The sequence below is a fragment of the Leopardus geoffroyi genome, chromosome A3, assembly GCF_018350155.1.
Source record: "Leopardus geoffroyi isolate Oge1 chromosome A3, O.geoffroyi_Oge1_pat1.0, whole genome shotgun sequence".
Lineage (NCBI taxonomy): Eukaryota > Metazoa > Chordata > Mammalia > Carnivora > Felidae > Leopardus > Leopardus geoffroyi.
The window spans coordinates 133,410,100-133,437,985 of NC_059336.1; the positions used below are offsets into that span (position 1 = coordinate 133,410,100).

At 55.0% G+C, this 27,886-nt stretch overlaps 2 long non-coding RNA genes across 2 annotated transcripts; both read right to left on the reverse strand.

The window, feature by feature from the left end:
• Window positions 1–6,611: 6,611 nt before the first annotated feature.
• On the reverse strand, window positions 6,612–9,475 carry LOC123579788. The gene is made up of 3 exons (XR_006702954.1): window positions 9,331–9,475; window positions 7,563–7,844; window positions 6,612–6,784 (listed from the first exon to the last, which is right to left on the reverse strand). It is a non-coding gene; the product is annotated as an uncharacterized LOC123579788 (long non-coding RNA).
• A 1,186-nt stretch (window positions 9,476–10,661) lies between these two features.
• Window positions 10,662–16,135, reverse strand: LOC123581616. Its single transcript, XR_006703865.1, has 3 exons — window positions 15,895–16,135; window positions 14,442–14,537; window positions 10,662–12,040 (listed from the first exon to the last, which is right to left on the reverse strand). It is a non-coding gene; the product is annotated as an uncharacterized LOC123581616 (long non-coding RNA).
• Between the last annotated feature and the right edge of the window lie 11,751 nt (window positions 16,136–27,886).

A 27,886-nucleotide genomic window follows, 5' to 3' on the forward strand; every position in this document is an offset into this window, starting at 1 on the left:
AGGAGTCAAGCCTGGTCATCCTCAGAAAGGGGAAACAGCAGGGCTCCCACCCCCGGCCCAGGCTGGTGTCACTCTGCCACCTGCCAGCCCCACCTTGCCTCAGACAGGGGCCTGGGCTTCTCCCCCTTTTTCCTCCCCAGGACCCCGGGGCCAGGGGGCCTCACGGGCTTCCCTTGACAGAAGCCAGGGAGGGGCATCTGGAAAAGTGCAAGGTCTCAGGCCAGGGAGGAACAAGGCGGGAAAAAAACACACCTGCTGGTAGAAGCTCAGAGAGGTCCGGTGGCTTTCCCAAGGGCACACAGCTAAGGAGTGGCAGGGACAGGGTCTGAACCCTGGTCTCTCTGCTGACAAGGCCCAGCCTCTACCCACTGTCCTGCCAGGCTGGCCTCCACCTTCCCCTGCGCAGAAACAGAGGACAGATGGCCCCGTCAGGAAGCACAGACCGAACGCCTGGTTGTTCACACGGGGCACTGACGGGCCAAGGGTACAGCCCGTGGTGCCCTGCGCCTCCCGTACGTGGACCGAGGAACTGTCAACCCTCTTGACTATCAGACCATCAAAGAGGTGAAGTGACTTCGCCCAAACTCACAAGTGGCGGCCCAGGATGTAGGTATTGTCTCTGCCAGACTCTGTGACCACCTGCCATCTGCCCACATCCCCGGACTCCGGGCGCTGGCCGTCCTGGCGGGGTCACTAAAGGAGGTGGGAATGGGGCAGGTGGAGGAGGGTGGGTGGGTGGGTGGGCGGGGTAAGAGCATAGGCCGGGCCAGCCTAGGGACCAGCAGCCAGGAGAGCCCCCTCATGCAGGCAGAAGGGCCCAGATTGCTGGGCAGGATCCTTCCCACGGGAAATCGGGGACATTGGGACTGTGAGGATGGGAGGAGCAGTGGAGCAGGGACGTAGGGCCTGCCAGGGGGGAAACTGAATCCCAGTTCCACCCTTACCCAGGGTGACTTTGAACCTGGGGGAGTCATTTACTTGGGACAGCTCTTTATTCTCTCTGAACCTCAGTTGTCTCACCTGTAAAATGGGGGTAACCCTAAAAACCTCCTGGCTTGTCATGAGGACGCATTCAAGGGAGACGCAGCAGGAGGTCGCTGTTCTTTGTGTTTTGCGCCCCATGGAGGACCCAAGCTGCCACTGCCGCTTTTGCCTGTTGGTGTCCCCTGCACATGGCACGTGGTAGGCATTCGATACACGTCTGTCCAGTTGAATTCATTGGGGACCCACCACAGGCTCTGCTCAGACTGGCCCTGCCACTCTGGAGGTGGGCGGGGGGTGAGGTCCAGTGTTCTCCATCCCATCTCACAGAGGTGAAGACTAAGGTTCAGAAACGTCGGGTAGGTGGCTCACTCTCAGAGTTGGTTGGCAAGGACTGTACCCTGACTTATTATCTGACTCCCCACCCTGTGTGATTTCCAGCCCGGTGGCCATCAGGAGAGAGGGTGACAGAGGAAGGGGAGCCAGCCAGCCCCTCACTGCCTTGCATTGTCACTTACTCCCCTTTGCTTCCAAGCCCACACCCTTGCTGTGGGCTTTGCCCCGGTGGTGGACTCAGCACCACTGCCTTGAGGGAATAGGACCAGGGTGGGGTGGCACCCTGGAGCCACGGACCCCATAGTCTGGCTTTGGAGACCAGCTAACAAGCTCATCGCCTCATGCCCAGTCTGCAACACAGGCAGCTGGTCCTGCCATCTGGAGCACCTCAGCCCCCTCCCCCCCACCCGTCCAACCCCAGGAGCCCACCTCCCAGCCCAGCACCTCCGATGCTCGCCCTCCCTCCCCGGGATCTGTGGATCTGTGGCATTCTGCCGCCCACACAGAACCTGTCTCCCAAGCTGCATCTCTGGCTCTCATCTCCATGGCAACGCTCACCACCCCCGCGCAGGACCGCTGTGCTCAGCTAACCCGAGGCCTGTGCCCTCCTCTCTGGCTGCCCATTTGGGTTGAGGGGACCCCCCCCCCTCCGCACCTGCTCGAGCCAAGACTCAGTGCTCACTCGTGCACCCGCTCCCTCCCCCGCGGGCCAGAGCGATGTGTGTGCATACATCTGGGCGGAGCTGTGCACAGGTACGTGCGTGCACCAGCCAACTCTGGTCTGTGGGGCCTAACGGCCCCGCAGAAAGGCCTAATTGTGTGTTGTGCGTGTGTCCCCTGTGTGGGTTTGAATCTGTCCAGGTTTGCGTGTTGTCTGTGTGTCTGTGTTTGTGTCCCTGGCAGAGGCTGGGGAGGGGCGGGTCCGTCCGCCCGCGTGTGCCAGAGACTCGGGGACCTCACTTGCTCTCCGTGCACTCCTCCAATAGCAGCAGAAGGACCCCAGCTCCAGCCCATTCTCTCGGGAAGTCCAGGGCCCAGCAGTGGCTGGCAGGGGGCCCCACTGGCCATCTTTGCTGTGCTCTCCTCCAGGGCCAACAGTTAATCCACGGACACGACCTGCTTGTCTTTGGCCCTTGGAATCCACATCCTTTTGCCCTGAGGCGCCACCCAGCTCCATTTTCCTGTGCAAAGAATAGGGCCACCGTCATGCATCAGCAGAGAAGGGACGTGCGGCCTCGGTTCTGCTCACCGCTGGCTGTGTGACCTTGCACAGAACACAGAGTCTCTGAGCCTCAGTTTCTCTGTCCATTCATGATGTCGTACGGACTTTCTAGTTCTGACTACCCGGAATTCCATCAAAGACAACTGTCGAAATACTCCGTTCCCTTGACACGGAGTATTTCCTCTCTTCATGGCGGCCCTTATGGCTCGTACCTTATCTCCAGTGGATAAGGAGGAAATGGAAGGGCAAAGGAGGGAAGTCACCCGGAGGCAGGGATCAGCCCCATCAGCTCTTTCTGCCACCTGCTCCCTGCAGGGCTCTGCCCACAGGCTGCGGGGCCAGAACCGCCACCCTCCTGGGCAGACGCTGGGGCGGGAGTGACAAAGGGCACCAGCCAGCTCTGCTGGGAGGCCTCTCCTCACCCCTGCTGCTGACGGGGCCATAAATCAAAGAGGGAAATGTCAGAAGGAAAAGAAAAAAGGCAGAGCAATCATGCTCCCCCGGGCTGGTGAGTAGGAATGCGCATGGAGTGTAGAGATCAACAAGGACTTCACGGGGGGACGGGCAAGGCTCAGACCCAGGGCAGTGTGGGAACCAGATGCCTCAGAGCTGGATCAGCAGGGGGCTTGGGACCGCCAGGTACTGGGTCGAGTCGGAGGAATAAGGCGCCGGGGCTCCAGGGAGGGTGATAGAACCGTGCTTCTCAGATTTCCCCGCACACACTGGTCCCTGGGACGCTTATTGAAATGCACACCCTGGTCCAGCAGGTCCGAGGCAGGGACCTCAGCCTTCGCATTTCTAACAAGCTCCCAGATAATGCTGCTGCCACTGGTCTGGGCTGCACCTTGAGTCCCACCAGTGTGTGCTGAGACGTCCCCCACTCTGGGTTTGAACTTGGATCTGCCCTTAATTAGCTGCGAGGGGGCAAGTGAGTCCCAACTCACCCTGCCTTAGTTTCCTCACCTATAAAATGGGGATGATGATAGTACCAACTGCAAGGAGGTGGTCGCGGGGGTTAAAGAGTGAATCTATGGTAATATATGTAAAAGCACTTGGATGGTGCTTGGTGAGCGTATTAGTCTAAAGTGCTGGGCTGGACATGTGCTTTTCGCTGAGGGTAATGGGCTGCCGCCGAGTTTTAAGTGGGGGAGTGGCCTAACGACATCTTGTTTAAAAGGCTTTCTCTGGGTAGTGCTGGGAAATGTGTGGGAGGTGGAGGGCAGGGCTGAATCAGGAGGGGGTGGGGTTGCGAGGGGAGGCAGTGAGCCTGGAACACAGCAGGATGGAAGGAGAGAGGGGCCGGATGACATTTCTGAGTAGAGCTAAGTAGAGCGGGCCCAGGAAGGGCTGGAGTCAGCCTGAGGCTGTCCCACAGCTGTGCACCCCGCGGGGAAGCTTCTGGGCCAGGCTGGTGGCGCCCACCCTGCTGGGCTGCTGCTTGGCTGTCCTGACGTGCCCCGGCCCAGGACAGACCAGCTCACGGCTTGCCCTCCTCAGCCTCACAGGTTCTCAGGCCCCCAGCTCAGCTCCCCTGCCGAGGGGCTCAACTCAGCTTCCTCTGAGGGGCATTGGCGAGAAGGTATGTGTGCCCGTGAGTGTGTGGGGCTGTGTGCCTGTGGTTGGGGAGAGGAGAGAAGAAAAGGCCGTTGAGTTCCTCAGGTCGAGAGACTAGAAGGAAAGAATTAGGAACATCAGTTCTATCCATGAAGGGATGTAACGAATGACCTTATTCTTTAAAGACTTCCCAAGTCCTGGAGCGCCTGGGTGGCTCGGTCCGTTAAGCGTGCGACTTCGGCTCAGGTCATGATCTCACGTCTCATGGGTTGGAGCCCCGCATCGGGCTCTGTGCTGATGGCTCAGAGCCTGGGGTCTGCTTCGGATTCTGTGTTTCCCCCTCTCTCTGTGCCTCCCCTGCTTATTTTCTGTCTCTCAATAATAAAGAAACATTAAAAAAATTTTTTTTTTTAATTTCCCAAGTGCCTACCATGCACTTCATTCACACACAAACAAAGCTTTGACCCTGCCCCTCCCAGATTCCAGGGGAGGGTAAGGAGACCACACACACACACACACACACACACACACACACACAACAAAGTGCCACAGAACGTGGATCCTCAGATCTCCCTGTACCTGGGAATCCCCTGGGATCCTGTTAAAATGCAGATTCTGGTTCAGTAGGTCTGGGTGGGTCTTGAGTCTGCATTTCTTTTTTTTAAGTTTTTTTTTTTTTATTTTGGGGGGAGGAGGGGCAGAGGGAGGGAGAGAGAGAATCCGAAGCAGGATCTTCGATCAGCGCAGAGCCCGACGCGGGGCTCGAACCCACAAACCATGAGACCATGACCTGAGCCAAAGGCGGATGCTTCACCGACTGAACTACCCAGGTGCCCCAAAGAAGACTTAATTTCTAGAAAATTCCTTCCCCTTCTGCTCATGTGGACTTTGAGCCAAGGGAACCAAGTTCACAAAGCAAGCTCATTGTATGGAAAATGGCACAGCATCCTTCTTTGGAGGGTGCACTTACCCACCCTGAGAGGACCCGCTATATGTATGTCCCCCTCCCTCAGGTCCCCATGAAGGTGGGGACAGTCACAGAGACCTCTGCACACTGCTCCCACCTGCTGGAGAGGAAAGCCACTGTGCAAGTGGGAGCAGTCCCTTTCTTCAGAAAATGCTTCCTTTGCAGGGCGCCTGGGTGGCTCAGTCGGTTCAGTGTCCGACTCTTGATTCCAACGCAGGTCATGATGTCACCGTTCGTGAGTTTGAGCCCCACATCAGACTCCGAGCTGATAGCTCGGAACCTGCTTGGGATTGTCTCTCTCCTCTCTCTCTCTCTCTCTCTCTCTCTCTCCCCCACTTGCTCTCTCTGTCTCTGTCTCAAAATAAATAAATAAACTTTAAAAAGAAAGAAAGAAAATGCCTCCTTTGCTGCTTCAGTTGCGGTGAGGGCCTCCACCCCCCAGTGCCTCCCCAGTCCCTGGGATGATTTCCTAAATGACGGACCGTTTGTGGCAGAAGAGCCAAAGACGGACATTGTATCCCGGGGATTTCTTAACCATCTGTTACCGGGTCACTTCTTGGACTAGAGAACGTGGGGAAGACACTGACTCCCTAACCAGCCCCAGAACCATCGTGCTCGCGGGGCACGTCCAACTACCTCCGTTCAGCACGCCCCCGGCTCAACATTTCCCTCATCGTTGGCACTTCTCCACGAAGTAGACTATTTGATAATTACCAATCATGCCACAGAGCGCCGCGCGGTGGGATGTTCTACAGTTATGCTTACAAACGACAGGTGAGGAAATTAGGTGGCATTATGGAAAATGTTTAGCATCTGTCAAGCGAAAAACGCGATATGCAAAGCAAAATCACTGTGTAAACACGCCTATGGAAGGAAAAGAGGAAAGATACTAAACAGGGAAGCATCGACTCTATTGGGGCGGCACCCCAGGCAGAATTCTGGAAGAGGGCTGCCCGGCGGTTTCACCTGCTCTGGACACCATGACCTTGACTCCAGCTATCGGGAAGAACCAGCCCCTGAAGAGATCTACCTGTAGCCACATCTGCAGAGGATTCACACGGCACGACTGAATCCAAACTCCAGAAGGAGGCGTAGGTGGGGTTGACTGACGCACCAGTTACCCTGGCCGTGAATATCCACGACACATCAAGAATATATAATGCAGCTAATTTTGTCATTAATCCCTGCTTTTCCCTTCGGAACAACTAAGGACAACTGTGGCCAGTGCGGTGAAGCAGGCATTTGCTGTTCTGTCTCCAGCCTGGTCTTACCTCCCACGTGTAGCCCATCCCTTCTGTGGGTTTCATTTTCCTTCTGTCATGGCCCCAGACAGCCCCTAAGATCCTTTCGCGTGAGTTAGGGAAGGACGCCCCTCTGGACAGCCCAGCGGCACGGAGCGTGGTGAGGGGAAGGCAGGCCGGAGTCCAGCCCCCGCTGGCCAACGCCACGTGACGCACCCTGGGGGGCTGGCACGGTGGGGGACCTTTAGTCACATTTTCCGTAAGGCTGTATCACTTTTTATAGCGTGAATTAGTATCGACGAAATCAAAGTACTAGAGAAACACCTTTTATGGGTAGGCTTGTTCAACCAGAAAGAAATCTACGGAACTATACCGATGTTGTCTGAAGCCAGTCTTCCTAGGACCAAATCCCGGCTCGGTCGCTTATGAGCGCAGTAGTCTCGGGGGAGGTTAGTAAACTTCTTGGTGCCTCAGATCCCTCATCTGTAACATAGGGATAATAATAGCGAAAACTTCAAAGGGCTGTTGTGGGGACTAAATGAACTAATATGCGTAAAGCTCTTGAAACAGCTCCCAGAACGTGGCGGATGCCGTGAACGTATCACCTCTTGCTACCGCTGACTGGACGGAGAAGAGAAGCTTGGTCAAGTGCCTGGTTCAAGTCCAGACTCCTCCTCTCTCCAGCCTTCCCTGGTTTCTTCGCCGAGAAGCGATTCCCGTGTCTTTTGGGTTTCTTTCACACATTTTCTGGTGTCTCTCTCACAACGGCTGGGACGGTGTCCCTCACTCTGTGGCTCTGTCTGGGAGCTCTGTCTACCTGCCCCGATAGGAGGGTACCTGGCGGGCAGGAACCATGTCGTCCATCTTTGGACCAGTGCAATGACTGGTATGCAGCCAGAGCTCGGTCTAGGACTGTTGGTGTCAGTGACTGCACGACCGAGGGCACGCTTCCCTGTCCCCACCACCCACCCCCACCCGGCACCAATAGGTCCTCAACAATTTTATTTGAACTGGACTGACTTTATTCTGGAAGTTTGTGGCTAGACATCCTCACTGATTCGGTGTCACGGAGACCCTTGAAGGATAAGGGCTTTTTCTCCCGAATCCTGAAGGCTAAGTGGTCCTTCCTGCCCTCCCAGGTCGACTGAATGTCTGGCAGAGACGTGCTCGGGGATGCTCCACCCACCCCAAGAGGTTCCCAAGTAGTTGGCAGAGACGTTTCGCATTCCGATTACACACTGCCGGGATACCCACTGCCTACCTTTCTGGAGACGTCTAGGGTTTCTCTCTGGTCCATTGTTCTCCCCGGTGATCATCGTAGAAACCCATTCTTTTGTCTTCGGCAATAACAACCCAATTCCCAGGACTCCAGATGGAAAATAACAGCCTTGGTGTCCAGACCTTTGTGGGGGGGGGGGGTGGGGGAGCCAGACAGAATCATCCCGGCTGTGGGGGTTCTGCCCGCGCCACACCGAATGCGTCGAGCCCAAATGACTCCTTGAGGCTTCGTTAGAATTCACAACGGCCCCATCCTCAGTTGTCTCTGAGCGGGAAGGCGGGGAAACAATAAGGCAGATTGTGCCCTGTGTGCAAGCAGTGAACTGGACACCAGTGAGCTTAATTACAGCCGACGAGTCCAATGTCTGGGAGCCCCCAGGAAGCGCTCCCTGGGGCTCCCCCAGAGGAGCTCAGATGTGTTCCACTCCACTGTGCAAACAAAATTAATTCTGCTGACCAAAGGCCTTTCTGGCCAAGGTAAAGATAGATTTCTATCAGTCTCCAAGGGCCCCTTGCCTGGGTGCGAGGGGCTCAGATGGTTTTGGTGCAACGTCCGACCGGAGGTTTCGGGGAGCAGACGGCCCATGGCGGTGTGTGTAATAAGCATCAGGGCTTTCTCCGGTGGCTCGGAGGCTCAGCTCATTATCCAAGGAACAAATGGAATATGAAGGCTGCCTCAGTGCTGCCAGGGCCCATTAAGAAATGTGCTGTGAAACAAAGTGAGTACATGGGGCCGTGGTGCGGAGCAGAAACCTGGAAGAAGAGACGACAGAGGGAAGGCTGGCTTTCCACCCTCAGCACCTGCTAAGTGGCTCGCTCTGCGATATTCCGCAGGCCCACACTCCCGCCACCCGCCTTGCGCGTCACCTGGTGCCCAGCCCGAAAACAAAGCGCCTTGCCGACAGAATTTCCAAAGGGCCCCCCCCCCCCCCGCCGACCCCCGTCGCACAGAATCATTCTCATTGAGAAGCAAGAGATCGCTGCCTTGTGTTCTCCAACTCCTGACCAGAATAAACGTCCAGCTGGGGGCGCCTGGGTGGCGCAGTCGGTTAAGCGTCCGACTTCAGCCAGGTCACGATCTCGCGGTCCGTGAGTTCGAGCCCCGCGTCGGGCTCTGGGCTGATGGCTCAGAGCCTGGAGCCTGTTTGATTCTGTGTCTCCCTCTCTCTCTGCCCCTCCCCCGTTCATGCTCTGTCTCTCTCTGTCCCAAAAATAAATAAACGTTGAAAAAAAAAAATTAAAAAAAAAAAAAAAAAAAGAATAAACGTCCAGCTGTTTTCTGTGGACCTCACCGTCATTCCTTAAACAAGCAAGAACCAGTTGACATCTTTCTTAATTCACGTACCTCAAATCGGATGAATATTATCTTATGACCCCCTTATCGATGCTGACTCTTCTGAACATTCTCTTCCCTCCTGGGTTCTCTCTCCCAAAGCCAGAAGCCTTGGAGTCAGAACCTCTCCGCTCCCCTCCACTGGTTCTCCATCCTGGCTGCACATGAGGGTCCCCTCCAGGGCCTGTTGAGAATCACCGCCCCCCCTGCACCACCCCAGACCAACTCAGAAGAACTGAGAGTCGGGCCTGGGCCTCGAACCCCATTAGAGGGATTCTCTACTCCTCCTGACTTACCCCCTCGGCTTTTCTCAGCTCTGCGTCCCCTCCCTCCCACCTTGGCCACCTCCTTCAGACCACGAGCTTTTGTCACCCAGCGATGACACTCTAACTGGTCCTCCCCCCCCCCCCCGACAGACCTTCTGGCTTTCCTGAATTTACTGCCAGGGTGATTTGTCTCAAATGGCTCACAGATCTTGTCACTGCCTCTCCCCATTTTCTAGGCATCCACTATGACCGGGCACTGTTCTAGGTCTAGAGAACCGTGCGTCTAGAGAATTAGTCTCTGCCCTCGTGGAGATTATAGTTCTATTTGCCCAGGGGAAACGTTAACTATCAAACTATGCCAGTAATTGTTTAATAACAGCTGTGACTCATACCTGGAGGAAGTAAGAGGTAACATGAGAATATCTCCCCTGCTGAAAATTTCCCGGTGGTTCCTGGAGCCCCAGGACTCCTGGCTGATGGTTAAAGTTCAACTGTCCCCACTGTCACTGTGTGCCTTAAGGGCCATCTCACCAAACAAGTCCTTCGAGTACACAGTGTTCTCAGGTCTCCAGCCTTACTCTGCTGCCTGGACTTCTTTCCTTTCCTTCACCTACCTCTCCTCTAACTCAGATGCCACTGCCTCCAGGAAGCCTTCCCTGATAAACCCAGCATGGATTAGGTGTCTCTGTTCCATGCTCCCAGATCTCCTTCTGCTTTCCATTGTCGTTGTGCTTTTGCTATCACGGCATGGATGTCTGTTATGCTTAGGCATATGCCGTGGCCCCGACCCCCAACTGGACTGGGAATGCCCCAGAACAGGACAGAGTCTTTTAACCATAAGTGAATGAATGCAAAATAAAGCTAACAGAGTCTGGTTGGTGGGAGAACACTGAGAAAATTTAGGGAAAGGAAAGGACTTATTTATTTGTTTACTTATTTATCTTTGAGACTTTACTAAAATTCTAGCGATTGAGAGAATAAGCCTCCTGGCTCCTGCCTCTAATAGGAATGCTATCGAGGGCTGAACCCCTGACAGGCTCTTACCAGGATATGGAGAAGTTAACACAGCAGAAGAGAGTAGAATGTGTAATCTAATATTTGGGACTGATCTCATCCTCCTACAAGTTGTATTTATGAGCAGCAAATAGGGTTATTGAAAATCACATCCAATCCAAGTACTTTGGAAGTCTTGCTCCCTGGTGTCAGAGCCCTGTTGATGGAAAGAAAGCCCTAGAACAAGAGTCAGTCAGTCCTCCTAGACTCACAACCCTAACATGGAGGTAATGACCGTCGGTGCTAAACAGACGCTAAACGTCATTCGTGAAATTCCATCCTAAAGCAAATAAGTGAGCACACTTCTTTTTTTTTAGAGTTTATTTATTTTGAGAGCGAGAGCACGAGTGGGGGAGGGGCAGAGAGAGAAGGGGGGAGAGAGAGAGAGAGAGAGAGAGAGAGAGAGATTGAGAGAGAGAGAGAGAGAGAGAGAGAGAGAAAGAGAATTCCAGGCAGGCTCCGCACACGAACCGCGAGATCGTGACCTGAGCCGAAGTCAGACGCTTAACCGACTGAGCCACCGAGGAGCCCCAATGAGCCACTCCTTTTGCAAAACACCCAGGTGTAGGGTAGCTGCTTCTTACAGCTGGGGACACCTGTTGCCTTAAGCATCTGGCCGGTAAATCACCGAGTCCCTGGTTTGGCCTCTTGCAGTCACCTGAGATGCTGGGGGCAAAATTAGCCTTTCCTAAGAACGGCAGGTGGAGGCCTGTCCTGCAAGGAGCCAAGGGCAGCTGGGGGCTCCACGTGGACGCCGCACCTCAGTGGCCAGAGAGGGTGCGGGCAGGCGGTCACGTTGACCGGGGACTTAGTGGCCCGCTCACCCCTCTGCTCCCACGTGAATCCCAGGCCCACCCGGGACCCTCTGTATCATGCAGATACCCTGGACTCGACGAAGTCGGTGGCAAAGCACGGCTTCTTTGCATTGATGAGTCCGCGGATTAGGTGCTGCACCTCAAACCTCGGTTGTTTTTACGTTACCTGCAGCTGTGAGTCGGCTTCTGGGACTCCCCCCTGCTTCACTCCGCCAGCGGCAGGGGAGAGAAAGCCAGCCAGATGGCACGTGCCTGGGTTCAAGTCCCCGCCCCTCGTGTACCAGCCTGGGCTCCTGTCCAAATCCCGTCCCTCCCTCTGCGGTCCCTTTCTCTCCCGTCCAGGGGGCCTGACACCATCCCTGGCCCCGAGGAATTCTGACGAGGTCCTAAAGACACCACGTTCGTGGGAGGTAAGTTAAAGATTATTGAGCCAAGCTGGCACCTACGGGCCAAAAGGGATATGAGCCGCGTGGCCCATCCGAGGTCACAGGGGCTACCGGAAGGACACAGGATGTCCAAGGAGAGCCACTGGGTGAAGGGCTTTAAGCCTTGGCCCGCGTCCGGCTGAAGAACGTTAAATGGGGTCACAATGGAAAGGCACATTTGGGGGACCTGGCTCCACCTCTCCGCAGGAGGCTGCTCCTTGGCCACGGGTAAACAGTTGGGCCTCAGTTTCCTCATCTGTGATATGGAGACAATAATAATACTTCCTGGGGCCACTTCCAAGTGAAATGAGGGAATGGGTGTGGAATGCCGCCCTCTGGGGGCAGCGTGCAGACATCCCGTCTTTCTGTCTGTCCCAGAGAGACCCACGATGTGGGGCAGCCTGGGACCGAGGTGGGCGGCTTGACCTCCGCCTCCCACCGCACAAACTTCGTGGTGGTCGTCTTCTTGGAGATTCCGCTGCCCTCCCAGGTGGCTGCTCCCAGTCTATTTCTCATTTGACTGATTCAGGAGATGCTGAGAACTGGTCGCCACGGTTTCTTACTTTTCTCTGGACACAGAACAAATTAACTGGGTTTGGGAATCGGCCTTTTCATTATGTCCCGGGGGGGGGGGGGTGAGAAAGAACAAGGCAGAGGCAGCATTTGGAAAGTCTCTGACTTTCCAAGTCAGACAGTCCTCTGTCCTCCCACCCCCTCTGCCCCTCACCTGCTCGTTCTCAAAATAAATAAATACACTTAAAAAATAAAAGAAAACGGCTTACACCCTTAATCCACATTTTCCCCCAGAGCCTGAGCCAAAACGTGCTTCCTGACACTCCGTGTACAGATGTCACATATGGCAAAGGCAGGAGTGAAAACCTCTTCCGGTTGAGGTTATCAAGGAGAGCTTCCTGGAGGAAGAGATATGTGGAACAGTTCCTAAAGGTTGTATAGGATTTCAGCAGCTACACATACATGAGGTCACAGGGAGGAGTGGACAACGTGTGCAGCTGAGAAAGGCACCTAGAAGAGGCAGTGATGCTCCCGTTTTACAGGAATTACACGTAGGGGCGCCTGGGTCGTTCAGTCGGCTAAGCGTCCGACTTTGGCTCAGGTCATGATCTCACGGTTCGTGGGTTCGAGTCCCACATGGGGCTCTGCACTATCAGCATGGAGCCTGCTTGGGACTCTCTGTCTCCCTCTCTCTGCCCCTCCTCCCCTCCCCTCCCCTCCTCTCCTCTCCTTTCTCCATCCTCCTTCCTGCTTGCCTGTGCACTGGCACTTTGAGCTAAACGCTTTCTCGGGGCACAGCCCCTGCGGCCCCTGAGAAGTTCCTGGGGCCCAGTGGGGGCAGCGGCCAGGTTTCCTCAGCTGGAAACCCACCCCCCCCCCCCCGGAACGGGGACATCTGTCAGTGCCGGTGTCGATGATGCAGATACACCATTAGCTGTTTGCCCTGTGAAACACACAGGCGGGGCGGGCAGGGTGGGTTTGACCTCGACCATGACCAAGGGCTCAGGGAGGGACAGCAGGTCCTAGTGTGGAGGAGCCACAGAGCTGAATACAGACTGGGCCCCTCTACTTTCTCCCAGTACGGGGATTCCTGGAGGGCGCCTATACTCTGAGGGACCCCGGGGGACGATGGGGTCATGGACGCGAGCGCCACCGGGAAAGGGCAAGACCCCTGCTTGCTGGGCAGATGGGGGGTTCAAAGTGTGGAGACTGCCTGAGCCCCACCCCTGCTGACAAGCCCGGCTCCAGAAAACCTGGCGAGGGCGAGCCTGGGGCGAGAAGGGCTGATGTGGGAAAGGCTCACATACTGCGAGGGCCCCGACAGGACACCGAGGGCAGCCCACAAAGCTGTAGGGAGGCGTTCGCGATTGGGAAGGGTGGACAAAGGTGTCCCAAGGCAGAGCAGCCTGCCCTGCGGGTCCTGGCTCTCCGTCAGCCGAGGTGATCAAGCGTAGGCCTGGGTGCCCACTCAGCAGGGAGGCAGTGAAACCCCAGCCCCGGGCGGGCACCGAAGAACTCGGAGTGTGGTCCCCGGACCAGCAGCTCGGGCATCCGCATTGCTGGTCAGCCTTGCAGCGTCTGGGCCCTACCCCGGCCTTCTGCATCGCGATCTGCACATTCACGAGCCCCCAGGTGACCTGGGGGCTCACTGAAGGTCACGGAGCCCGGTCCAGAAATCGCTGAGATGCCTGCTTCCCTCCGGGGTCTGCTTCTGCTCCTGGCCCTGCTTGCCGGGGGCCGGCCTAGCGGGGATGGTGCTTCCCAGCTACCCGTGCACAGAGCAGGGAGCTCACCCTCGCCCCCAGCCGGCTCCTCTCCCGCAGCTTCCTGGAGGCCTGGGCTCGGTCCTCTCCTCTCCCCTCACTCTCTCCTTACTGGGAGCTGAGTGTGAACAGGTGTGTAATTGGACAGGTAACCGCAAAGGTAAAGAATGGAAGCCAGCTGTGGATGGGCGAATTGGGAAATACCAGGAAGGTTCACAAATGTGGCATCCGGGGGCCCTCGGGACCTGCTGAGGGCTGGGGGTGGCGGGGGCCCAGGTTTCCTGGAGATTTCCCGGGATTTCAGGGAGCCAGCCCAAACCTCGGGCAGATAACTCAGCAGTGCGCAAACCGGATTTGCTGAGCCCATCGGCTGGCAGAGTTGGTTCTCGGGGCTCGCCAGCTGGGGGCAGCACTGAGCAATGAGGCACCCACGCGCGCGCGCGTGTGTGTGTGTGTGTGTGTGTGTGTGTGTGTACACAAGAGGAGGCCATGGTTGATAAGAGCCAGGAGGGAGGCAGAGGAGGTCCCGGGGAGCTGTCTCCAAAAATTTGGCATTGACACCACAGCTCTGTGCTGCCATAGGCAGAAAACCTCTTGCTTTGGTAAACTGGTGACAGAGTAGCTACCTTTCATATCCACACTGTGTCCGTTTCCTGGTACCACAAACGGGGGTGAGGGGCCCAAAACCACAGACCTGTGTTGTCTCCCATGTCCGGAGGCTGGAAGTTCAAGTCCCACTCTTCACCCTCACATGGTGTTCTCCCTGAGTGCGTGTCCCTGCCCAAATTTCCTGTTCATACAAGGACACCAGTCAGATTGGCATAGGGCCCGTGTCCTCACATGGTCTTTCCTTGGCACACCCTTTCCCTTCCCAGTGGGTCACTCTTGTGCGTCCTTATCTCTTAGAAGGACACCAGTCGATTGGATTCAGACACACCCTAAGGCCTCATTTGAATTGAATCATCCCTTAAATCATCCCTGTCTCCAAAGACAGTCGCCTTCTGTGGTGCTGGGATTGGGGCTCCAACATGCACATTTTGGGGCACAATTCAGCTCATAACAAACTTTAACATATCTTTTGGGGGGGAGGCGGGGGATACAGTTCAACCCCTAACACACGCCTTGTGGCATAGTTCCTTTTTTCCTTCAGGCCTCGAACATTTTTTCTCAGCTCCCACTCTGTGTCAGGCACTGTTTCAGGGGCTGGGGATAGAAAGAGAAGCCAGGAACCGAAGCTCGGTCCTCCTGGGAGCCCCCAGGCTACAGGGGGAGGCACGCCAGTCCTGATAACTGTCAATAGAGGCCCCAGTGTAGGGGCTTCAAGAGCCAAGAAGGGGCCAGATAGGCTCTGCCTGGGGAGGGGAGGAAGGCTGGAGTGGGCGCCTTCCAGACAGGGGCTGTATCTACAGATGCTCACAAGACCAGGGTACATTCTGGAAGCCGCAGGTGGTGATGTGACCAGGGAACAGGGTGACTGTGGGACAATGGGTTCCAGGCAGGTCCAGCTTCAGGGATTTAAAGCGTAAATGTGGGGAGTTGGTAGGACGGTGGACATGGGAGTGAGTTGGTCAGATGTGACAGGGGATCGATGAGGGAAGGAAGGAAGGAAGGAAGGAAGGAAGGAGTGAATCCATTAGTCTGGTTCGTATGTCATGCTAGACATTATAGATGATTCAGAACAACTAAAAAGCAATATCTAATCTCCCAGAGGCCAGAAAGGTCAAATACTGTGTCCAAAGCCACCTCGCTAGGTAGTGGCAGAACCAAAATATGAAACCGTATCTAGGGACCCTAAAGCCAGCCCTCCGACGCTATGCCACCTACACCTTCTTATTTTCCACCTGATTCATTCAAGAAAAGCCGTTGCACAAGAAGGCTTTGTCCTGGAATCCCAACAGCTTCCCTGCTCACGCAGGTAGGGGTGGGGTGGGGGGGCGTCCGGGAAGTGAGTGGGAGGCTCCTTCGCCCAAAGCAGCGCCCCTCCCCCCCACCCCTGCGTTTCCTGGCCTGGCCACGGCTCTAAACCAGAGCCGCTCCCCTGCCTCGGCTGTGCTTCTAGATTGTGCCAAAGGCCTTTCTCTGGGGCCTTTTCAGGCTCTTATTGCAACCATCCATCATCAGCTTTCCTTCTTCCCTCCAGCACTCACCCCTTCCGAAGGAGCCCCTCCTGTCCTCATCCTCAGGGAGGCCCAGCAGGGCTGAGCCCCTGCTCGATGCTTCCTTGGCCTGGACGGTGTCTCTGATGGGTTCTTCCCGACGAAAGCATCTCTCCTGGCTCAGAAAGCCGCCACTTTCCCTCTAGGACCCTGCCCTGGTCTCCAGTCCCACGGCTGTCTTTCTCTGAGCAGAGTGCACGGGGCGTGACCAAGCGCCTCCACCGCGCTCCTGGCTCCCCGCTGGCCATGCTTCCTTCTTTCCCAGCTGCTTCTTCCATCCGGAACCCCCATAACTTCCTGTCTCCCCACCCCTTCTTCCTTCAGCCTCCATGCGTGGCTGGCATCTAGCAGAGGAAAGGGGTTCGTGTTGGTGGTACTTACACCTCATGTAGGTCTGTGCCTACGTGTGTGTGCATGTGTGTGCACACACTAGGGGTAAAGAGTGAATGCGTATTGAGCACCTACTCTGTGCATGTGTGTGTGTGTGTACACACAAGCTGTAAAGAGTGTCGGCGTTTAGTGAGCACCTACTATGCACCAGGTGCCCTGTGAGGCCCTTTGCCCCATGTGTGCCGGGGGTGGGGGGGGGCAGGTTCTAGCTTCAGGCAAAAGGGTACACCCGCTATGCTCCGAGCACACTTCAGGGACTAGAGGGACTGAGGAGCCCCCTGGATCCTGAGGGAGAATCCAGCCAGGCAGGAGGGCTGGGCCTGAAACAGAACCCGTCTTTGGGGAGAACGGAGCGATTCTGAGCCAGAGTCTGGGACAGCCGTTCAGCATTTCCTCCAGCCCAGCCTTTGTGGGCTCAGGTCTGAATCCCAAGGAGAGAGTGACCGTGAGGAGGACCCAAATGTGCCAGGGTCACTAACAGTCACATAGGGCCCAAGCCGGTATTGCTGTGGTCCCTACTAGAATGCCAAAGGGGGGAGGCAGGGACCCTGGCCACAGCACACCTCCCGCCAGTAGCAAACAGCATCCAGAGGGGGGTGGAACCGAGCGGGGGAAGGGTCCAGATATGAGCCCCGGAGACAGGGAGCAGACCGTGCATACCACAGAGACGGAGGAAGGCCTCCTGACAGCATATATCACTGTGGGCAATCAAGTAGGGGCAACGGGGCCTCTGGAAGATGAGGGTAGGGACAAGTGTGGATTAGCGGGGGGGGGGGGGGGGGTTGCGCAGCTAGCCCAATTGCCCATTGGTTCATTTCCACAGCAGACCCAGGAAATAGGCACCTTCCTTTTTGCTGAGGCCAAGAGAGCTCGGGTCCCCTGTGTGAGGTCACTGGTCTGATAGGAGGTCAAGCTGGGATTTGAACACTCTGGGGGCTATAAAGAGGGTCGGAAGGAGAGAGAGGCCTGCCTCGGACGGTCTGGAGTGTAAGCCAGGAGGACTTTTAAACAACAATGTCCCGGGGTGCCCGGGCGGCTCGGTCAGAGAAGCCTCCGACTCTTGGTTTGGGCTCCCTTCACAATCTCCTGGTTCATGAGTTCAAGCCCTTGGGAGTTAGAGCCCCGCGTCAGGCTTTTCCCTGATGGCACCGAGAGTCTCTCTCTCCCTCCTTCTCTGTCCTCAGAGCTCATGCTCTCTCTCTCTCATAAATAAATAAGCTTAAAAAAAAAAAAAAAAGACAATGTCCGAGTCCTTCCTGACATGTGGCCTGCAAGGTGACTTCCTTCCGTGGCGTTCAGGATGGAAGGAGGAAAATGTAAGTTGACACTTGGATTCACACTCAATCCAGGGTGCAGCAGGTTAAGGGGTGGCTCCCAATATGTCCAAGTCCTAAGCCCCAGGACCCGTGAACGTGACCTTATCGGGAGATGGGGGTCTTCGCGAACGTAATTAAGTTAAGGGTCTTGAGACGAGGTCATCTTGGATTTGGGGTGACCGGTGTCCTTCTAAGAGAAAGGAGAAGGAGGTCTGAGACATAGAGACAAAGAGGAAAAAGGCCACGTGAAGACGCAACAGAGATGGGAGTGACACAGCCAGAAGCCAATGACCTCCGGGAGCCACCAGGAGCTGGGAGAGACAAAGGAGGATGCTCCCCTGGGGGTTCTGGAGGGAGCACAGTCCGCCTACCAGCTTCATTGCAGACTTCTGGCCTCCAAAGCACTAGGGGAAAGTACTTCTGGTGTTTCAAGCAACCGTGTTTGTGGGATTTTGTTACCGCAGCCACAGGAAACTAATGATACACAGGACAGAGGTTCCTGCCCCGGGCCCGCCTAGCTTCTGGGTGCCTCCTTCTGCTTATGGCCGCTCTGCTCCCTGAGACCTCAGAAACCGCGCCCCTGAGCTGAGAGTTCCTCTCGGGGATTCCAAGCCCCGCCAAGTAAAGGTTAGGGCCCCTCGGGCCCACCCACCAGCCCAGAGACGGCTCCCAGAGGGGGAGACACAGTGGTGAGCAGCCCAGACCTCAGACGCCACATCACCGTCACTCTCTCTGCAGCCGGGCCTAGAAGAACCACGGCATTTGAGGAGGGGCTGCTGAGGATTTGCTGTTAGTCCCATCCACGTGGATGGACACGGATTTTGCCGTGTCTCTTTTGGTCCTTTCCCCTTTTTTCCAGTCCCAGGAACGGCTCATCCTTCAAGGTCACCTCGAAACCACTTCCTTTGTGAAAACTTACTTGACCCCCTTCCCCTGTCCCAGGCAGAATGGCACCCCCAGCACTTTCCACCTCCGTCCCTGGCACCTTCCCGGTGCCTGCTCGGCATTCATCTGCTGTGTCCCTAGCACGGGTGACAGAGTTCGGGGATGGTGAGTCAGGCTCCCCAGTCCTCTTGGGTGATGCTCCTGAAGACAGGATCAGGACTCGTGCACCTAGATCTCAGCCCCTCTCTCTACTCCGTTCACTCACCGAAGGCAAGTTTATTTATGTTATTTATTTTGAGAGAGAGAGGGAGAGAGAAAGAGAGAGAATCCCAAGCAGGCTCCTCACTGACAGCACGGAGCCTGATGCGGGGCTCGAACTCACCACCTGCGAGATCACGACCTGAGCTGAGATCAAGAGTCAGACGCTTCACCGACCGAGCCACCCACATGCCCCCTACTCACGGAAGGAGAAATGGATGAACGGACATCGTGAGAAGCCTGCTCTGGGTTCATACGTGCAGGAAATGTGTCAACTAATCAGCATTTACTAGACGACCGCACTAGATGCTACACCTCTTCTTGATTTTGTTTTTGTTTTCTTTTTCCAATGTAATGCCTACTCTTCATGGCCTCCACAAAAGCTTTTTTTTTTACACAGCTTTATGGAGGTATAATTGACATTCAATAAACCGCATATAGTTCAAGTAGACAATGAGAGGAGTTTGACAAACGCAGCATATGTCCATGAATCCATCACCACCAAAATTTCCTTGTGCCTCTCGGCCCCCGGGGCCCCCACAGACCCCTCCAACCCCAGGCAGCCACTGATCTCCCTGTCACTATAGACGAGTTTGCATTTGCTAGAATTTTATATAAATGGAATCATGCGGCATGTTTTCCTTTTTTGTCTGGTGACGTTCAGGTGATGTTTAGCTTTTTAAGGAACTGACAAAGTCATACCATAAGAGACTCTTAAATACAGAGAACAAACTGAGGGTTGCTGGAAGGGAGGGGGGGATGGGCTACGTGGGTGATGGGTGTTAAGGAGGGCACTGGTCGGGATGAGCAGTGGGTGTTTTACAGAAGTGATGAATCACTAAATTCTACACCTGAAAACATTAAAAAAACGAAAGAAGGAAAGGAAAGGAAAGGAAAGGAAAGGAAAGGAAAGGAAAGGAAAGGACAGGAAAGGAAAGAAACCACCAAACTCTTTTCCAAAATGGCAGCACCATTTTCCATTCCTGCCAGCAATGCGTGAGGTTTCCAGTGGCTCCACATCCTGGTTAGCACTTGATGAGGTCAGTCTTTTTCGTTTCAGCCGGCTGGTGAATGCGTGGAAGTATCTCGTGGGGCCTGATTTGCATTTCCCTGGTGACTCAGGCGTCTGAGAGAACACTTCACTTTGATCATCTGCTCTGGCTCCTACAGCTTCCCCGTGAGGTAGGTGGGCTAGCCCCATTTCGCAAGGACAAAGCCTGGATCCGAGCCCTTGAGTAACTTGCCTGAGGTCACCCAGCTGGTGAGCAGTAGAACCAGAGTTTGCCTTATTACTCAAGTTCTTGTTTCCTGAGCTGACAAATCCTCGGTGACCCCATTAACTCGGAGCTGGGCCTCAGTTGGGGTGAGAGCACATGAGCTTCCGAAAAGGGATGTGTCTGGGGTAGAGAAGAGGCTGCCAGGAAATTCCTCAGTTCCCCCCCAGGCTCCCATCTTCAAAGGCAACACCCAGGCAGCCCTTAGCGCAGCGCCTGGCAGTTGCCTCTTTCATGGGGTCAAACCCACCTCCTGACCCTCCCAGTGACAGCCGCCTCCACCTGGGGTTTTCCCTCATCTCTGCAGAGCATGTGCTCCCTCTGTGCTCCCAGTTTCCTCAGAATCGCCCTCCCTGTTCCTGAGGCAGGTCTCCCGGATCTCAGGCCGGCTCAGACTCTAGCTGTGGAGAGTCTCCCGAGGTTGTGGGCAAACAGTCAGCGCGGCCCAGGCTTCCTCGGGGTGGGGAAAGGTCTCCTGAGCTGGTTTTGGCCACCTCAGACACGCCTCAGATTCCGCTGGTGGACGAAGCTCCTCTGAGTCAGGGAGGCCATCTTGGGGGACAGCCTCCTCCCCAGCACATGTGTGCGGACACACACACACACACACACACACACACACAAACACACACACGTGATTAGTCTTCTCAGAGCACAGTTGTCTTCTCCGGGGTAGGCTGTCCCTCCAGAAGTCACGGGGGGGGGGGGGGTGTCAAAATCTAATGTTGGGAGTTTCCTGTCCTTTACCATCAAGATTGTCCTAACGGTGGCCTTTCAGGAACCTGTCGCCTCTTCCTCCCCACCCATCCTTTCCTCACCCCACCCCACCCTGGCCTGGGGCTGTGGCTACCTCTGAACGGGTCACCTCCCCTCCCAGCCAGAGAGCTCTGGAGTGGGTCCCCTCAGGGCCTAGAACACAGAGGGGGAGCTCAGTATCTGCAGAGAAAGGTGGGGTCCTGGAGCTGTTACGTTATGCTTACCTGGGTTTCCTTCTCCGCTAAAAGCTTCCTAAAAGTCAGGAGCTCTGGAGTCAGCTGGGCCTGAGGTCTGCGTTTGAACCCTGTTCCCCTGTGTCAGCCCGGTCAGTTACCTAAATCTATGACTCAGTTTGTCTGGTTAACAGGCTTAACAAAGCCTGCCTGAAAATCTGGCTTGAGGAATTAATTAAAAGAACAATAGTGTATTAAGGGCCTATCCTGAGCCCACAGGAAGAAGTTATCTACAGGTGCTGTCTCCCACTCGCGCCCCCTTCCTTGTGCCCCACCCCTGACCCGGCCTCGGTTATGGAACAGTCATCCCCAGCAGAGGCAGTGCCCTGAGCTAACAAGAGGGCTGAGGGCGGTGGTCTTGGAAGCTGTGCCTGGGGCGAGCCCCAAATAATGGCAGGGGGGAGGAGTCCGTGCCAGGAGTCCGAACTTCAGGCTGCCAAAGTCAGAATAAATGGGCAGAGAAGAGTCCCAAGGGTTCTGGGTCCCATCCCTCCTTTAGTCCCATTAGAAGGAGGGTGGTGGGGGAATTAGCAGCTACACAACCATCATAAATCAGGGAAGCGTCCAGGCAAGCTTCCAGAGGTTGAAACAGCTGACCTGCTCTAGGAATTCTGTAGCTGCTTTGACCGAAAGTAGGACCACACCCCAGTCCCCACCGCACCCCAGAGCGGGGCGGTGAGCCCAGGCCCAATGGCAAAATCGGGAACCCGAACCTGCCCTTAACCACACAGCCCTCCAGCTGCCGTGCTCTTTGAAGGGGGTGGGGGGGGGGGCGAGGTGTGGGCAGAATCCCGAGTCATAGGGAGACGAGCCATGAAAGGTTGGGGGAGGGAGCACACCAAGCAGATGGGACCCTGAGGGACTAACAGCAAAGACCTGGCACACGCTGGGACAGAGAGAGAAAGCCAGTGCAGCCTGTGACAGAGAGACAGAGAGACAGAGAAGACGGCAGATGGGGCTCTAGCCCTCCAGCAGCACAGCCTCGGGGCAAAAGCCAGGCTGGTGGCTGGCAGAGGGGCGGTCAGCTAGCTCAAATGCCCCCCCCCCCCGCAAGTTTGAATAAGATTGAGTGAAGAAGAGAGAAAGCCACCCCCGCCTCCTCCCCAGCTGGAGGCCTCTCACCTGCTCCAGAGCTCCAGGCGAGAGGCAAGAAGTCCCTATTTTATTTTATTTAAAAAAATTTTTTTAATGTTTATTTGGTTTTGAGAGACAGAGACAGCGTGTGAACTGGGGAGGGGCAGAGACAGAGGGAGACACAGACTCAAAGCAGGCTCCAGACTCTGAGCTGTCAGCACAGAGCCCGACATGGGGCTCGAACTCACGGACCTCGAGATCATGACCTGAGCGGAAGTCGGAGGCTTAACCGACTGAGCCACCCAGGCGCCCCCAAAATGTCCCTATTTAAAATCAAATTCAGGACTGGACATTTTAAAGTTCCAGATGGGGGGGCTGCCTGGGTGGCTCAGTAGGTTAAGCATCCCACTCTTGGTTTCGCCTCAGGTCATGATCTCGTGGTTCGTAAGTTCGAGCCCCACATCTGGCTCTGTGCTGACAGTGCAGAGCCTGCTTGGAATTCTCTCTCTCTCTCTCTCTCTCTCTCTCTGCCCCTCCCCTGCTCACACTGTCTTTATCTCTCTCAAAACAAGCAAATAATTTTTTTTTTTTTAATTAAAAGAACAAAAAACCAAAACCCAAAGTCCCGGATGTGGAGAATTTGTATTAACTAAGGGCAACCAGAAAGGTCACAGGACGGCCTGAGACGTCAGCAGGGCCAGGGAGGTACTGACTAAATCAAGAAAGACAAGGGGAGAAACTTCTTCATGGTTTCATCCCACAGTCCTGCTCCGTGAAAGGTTGGTCCCCTTGGGTCTGAAGGCACAAGACCAAGGCTGACAGAGCTCCGGACCTGGGCCTGCGTCTCCTACAAGTGCTGCTGGCCCTGCTGGTCAGCGGTAGGTGGGACCTGCCCCAGATCCGTCCGACTCAAAGTTCCTGCATGTGCTGCCTCAGAGGGGAGCTTCTGGTCCAGTAAGAGGAGGCGGCCACGAATGCTGCTATGGGAAAAAATAAAGCAGAATCCAGTAAATGCCACAGTAAACCCATAAACTGGATGCTGCCTGAGAACGGAGGAGGAAGCCACAACTGAGAGGGTGGGGAAGGGTGGAAACCAGGGAGGTTCCCCTCAGGAGGTGGCATTAACACTGGGCCTTGAAGGGCGAATTTCAATAAGCAGAGAAAGGAAATAATTTTTCATGAGTTTTTAATGTAATCCTTCCAGTAACTCCCTCCCTCCCCTCCCCGAACACTTAAACGGACGATATCAGGAAGTAACCATCCAGTTTCTTATCTAGATTTTTCCATTTCACATACAAAAAATAATAATAATTAGTAAATAAATAAATAAATAAACCTAAAACAAAACAAAACAAACACCTCTGATTCTCTTTCTTGGAATCCTTCCTTCTAAAACACTTATCCAGGGGCGTCTGGGTGGCTCAGTGGGGTAAGCGTCCGCCTCTTGATTTCGGCTCATGGTTTCATGGTCCGTGAGTTTGAGCCCCGCATCGGGCTCTGGGTTGATAGTGCAGAACCTGCTTGGGATTCTGTCTCTCCCTCTCTCCGTCCTCTCTCTCTCTCTCTCTCTCTCTCTCTCTCTCTCAAAAAAAATAAACACTCATCCACTCAACACCTATTTATGAAGCACCAGCTACGTACCAGACATTAGTGGCATCAGGAGTTTGACTCTCTTAACCTCAATAGTCTTTGACCTGCGCACCAGTCTCCCCCCCAGTTTATAGATGAGGAAACTGGAGGACAGAGAGGTTAAGTAAGTTGCCCAAGGTCTCCCAGTGAGTAACTAGCAAATCTGGGACGTGGGTCCGAATAGTTGGGCTCCAGAGTCTGGAAGCTGCCCCTTTACCTTCTGTTGCTGTTTCTTTGATAGAAAACTCAGTGTGGTTGGCCACTCGGAAAGGCGGAAGAAAGTGTGGCCGCGGTTCCTTTTATTATCTCCCATAAACTGATGCGATACTTCCCGGCCGTTCGGTGCAGCCACAGGTGGCTTCACGGCTCCGGCTGGTGGGAAAGCATCAGCTCCCACCGCTTCTGGGACTCAGTTGTCAGAGGAGAAAAAAACCATACGAGAGGCATGGGGCGGGGCTGGTCTCCTCGGCTCCGGGAGCCGGGATGGCCAGGCAGGGACCAGAGAGACCTCCACCTCGGGGACTCTGGCCTCCGCGGAGGGACCCGTGGGGCTTGAGGGTTGAGTGAACCGAGACTCCCCGTGGCCACCCTAGCTGCCGCGGGCCGGTCATCCCAGCCTCATCCACCTGCCTCACCGGGTCCTCCCATCCCCCTGCCCCACGTGCAACCAGATCTGCCCCTTGCACGCCGCCCTTCTGTCCCCACCCCGTCACAGGACTGCAGGCCCCCAGCATTTCTCGTCTAAGCAGAGGCAGTCACTTCCTAACCAGCCTTCCTGTCCCCCAGCCTGCCACCGCATAGATCGTCTGCCAGTTCCCAATTCGTTTCTTAAAGTGAAACTCTTACCGTGGCACCTCCCCTCCTCAAGAAGCTTTTGTGGCTCCCCGGTAACCTACTGGAATAAGCGTAAACTGTGCGGCCCTGTGGTGGGGCTTGCACCCTTCTGCCCCAGGCCACCAGCCTTCTCTCCCTGGTCCCCTTCACCTCCCTGACCCATCTACCCTAGCCCCCTCGCTGCCCCCAACCCCTGTGCTCAGCCCCACATCTTCCCTCCTACCTCCCCTAGTGTGAATCCGTCGTGACCCAGCTCAAGACTCCTCGGACCACCTAGATGAAAGCAGTTGCTTGCTTTGAAATTTCTAAGGCTCCTTCTGTCGATGGCAATAATCAGTCACCCTCGCTCTACACTATCTTATCTGATTCCCAGACACCAGTGAGTCATACCCGAGTTCACCCCGGTGGTGAAAACTCCCAACATCACCCGGCACAGGGGCAGTGACAACAATATTGCTTTGGGGTCAAGCCCCAGCTCTGTCACTTGCAAATAGGATAACCCTGAGTAAGTCCCTTAACGGCCCTGAACATCAGTTTCCTCATCTGGGGATAAAACCCACTTCCCAGACTTGCTAGGAGGGTTACCTGGGGAGATGCTTGTAAATGCTCGGCAAAGGTCCCCTCCTTCCCTCAGTACCTAGGTGCCGATTGGCTCTGACCTGTCTGAAGCGGGGCCAAAGCAGGCCTAGGACAAAGCAGGTGGAGGTGGGCACTCTGTGCTTTCATTTTTACACAAAGTGTTTCACAGGGTTTTTTTTTTTCCCTAGTAAAATTAGATCCTGACACGTATTCAGGGAATGCCTGTACGTATTTCTCCAAGAACAGAGAGTTAAGGGGGGGACCCACCTCCGGCCCATTGAGCCCATCAAGGGGCTGAGTCACCTGCCCGGCCCAGCATCGTAGAAGCAAAGCAAAACAACAACCGATCCGTTTGCCAGATTAAGGGGCTGAGACCGCAGGCCCATCCCCGTCCCCGTTGATGGAGGAGATGTGTTCACCCGTGGAGATGTAACACCGAGCGGGGCACGATGCACATCTTCTCGTCCCAGGACCCTTGGTCTGTCTGTGCCATGAACCCCTCAGGTAGTCTGGTGACCTGCCCATGACACTTTTGAATTAGTAAAATACAGTACGTAGGATTGCAAAGGAAACCAACGATGTCGAAAGACAGCTGGCAGGGCATGAAGACGTGCGTGACGGCACAGAGCATCTCTGTGGATGCGTCAGATAACAGGACCCACGGCCGCTGTGACGTTGGTGTTAGTTTGTGTTAGACTGTGCGACGAGCCACGCACATGAGATTTTGAGATGTGACAACCGTCGTGTGATACGATCACATCTGTCACCCACACTGGTGATAAAGACGCTAGTCACGCACTCTGAAGTGCTCTGGCTTGTTGCCCGCATTTATAATTGAAAGAAATGCCAAATTTCAGTTGAAGGGGACGGAAAACACGGTCATTTCTTCTGAGCCAAGGCCTACGCCCCTGATCGATTTGCATCCCTTACGCCTCAGATGGGGGAGCTTGTGTTTGGGGCAGGGGCCGCGGCTATCTGCTTCCCCGCTGAACCCCCGGCATCAGACACAGCACTTGACATAAGTTGGTGCTTAACAAATGTCTGTTGGGTGAACGGTAAGGCCATACACGTGGCTGTGGAATGAGGATTGCGAGTCGGGTGTCCGGGTTCCCTGTCACCTCTAATTTTTATGGCAAATCTTGGGGAGGAGGACATTCATTTTCTACATAAGTTGCCTTTGCCCTGATTTAGGCTGAAGGACTCTGGAAGGAAGGGCCCTCGCAGTTCATCTGTGCACACGTGTGCACACACACACACACACACACACACACCATAAAAAAAATCCCAGGAATCTCCTGGAAAAGAGCTCAAAGGAAGAGAGAATTTAAATCAGGTAGGAAATTACATTGTCCTTAAGCCTGATGCTGGGATTTATGCCTGAAATGGGGATTTTTGTCTGATTTGCAGAATGAGAGGCTATATTTAAAGCTAAATAAGAATTGACAAGGGGCTTCATAAGAGTTTGAGACCCTGCGACGTGAAGAAGCCCGACCCTGTGGCCCGTGCAGCAGTGAGTGCAGGGGATGGGAGTTAGGGGTGTCCCTGCAGACGCTTTGACCCACCGGCAGCATCTTCACAACGGCTCGAGGCATCGGCAGCCTTGGCTGATGGCAGATGTCACGGGACATCACGAGACAAACACTCAGACCCTGGAACAGAGACGCAAATCCACTATAACGCACTTTTACCGTGACAGGCCTGCCCCGTGCGTCATGAACACCATGGACAGTCACACTGGGCCCCATGCTTCCAAGAGTCTTGCACCTGCACTCGTTTCTGCTGTTGCCACCTGGATATTCTTAATAACAAGAATTCTTAAAAACAAGAATTTGCTGGGCCCTCGAATTATTTATCCTGGTCCTGGTGGCAGGACGGGAGGTCTGCCCCATGGGTCACACAATGAATGCTCTGCCTTCTGGAATCCCTGGGCTGGGTGGGGACGGGGCGGGGCGGGGGGGAGTAGGCACGAGGATGGGTCCTTTGGATAATTGGCTCAACTTCCCGGTCTATGAGTCCATAAACGCACCGAGGGATAGCTGCCAGGATTTATTGGGCACCTCCTAAGGGAAAGGCTCGTCAGTCCAGGAGCAGATGGCTCCCCCACAGCCTTGGATAGACAAATGGCCAGAGTGGCGGACGATTCCCCAGGCTGTCGCAGGCTGAGAGAAATGTCACTTAAGAATGCCCAGCCCCCTCTGGGTGGCTCAGTTGGTTAAGCGTCCGACTCTTGACTTCAGCGCTCAGGACATGATCTCAGGGTTTGTGAGTTCAAGCCCTGTGTAAGGCTCTGCACTGACAATGCAGAGCCTGCTTGGGATTCTCTCTCTCCCTCTCTCTCTGCCCCTTCCTCACTGGCTCTCCCTCTCTCTCTCAAAATAAATAAATGCTTTTAAAAAAGAAGAAGAAAAAGAAGGCCCAGTCCCTCAACTTGTTTCTATGCTTCTAGTCAACGCGCCGTTGTACAAGGGGTGCAAGAATACCTTGCACACCTCAGTGAGGCCAGGAAGACAGCAGACTTGGTCTCAAAGACCAAAATGCCAAAAACACTTTCAGGTTTATATAAGGAAAACGTGGGGGCAAAGGGGGGTGGGTACGTGCAGGCAGGCCGTATAGGTTACATGGATCATTGTCTTGGAATCCATCACAGTTGGGGGCCTGCTGGCTCAGGAAAGTCCCTGTTGTTTGAGGGGCGGTTTTTGTTCCCGTCAGGGAATGCTCTGCCCTCAGAGCCTTCGGCCTGAGACAAGAGCCAAGCTGG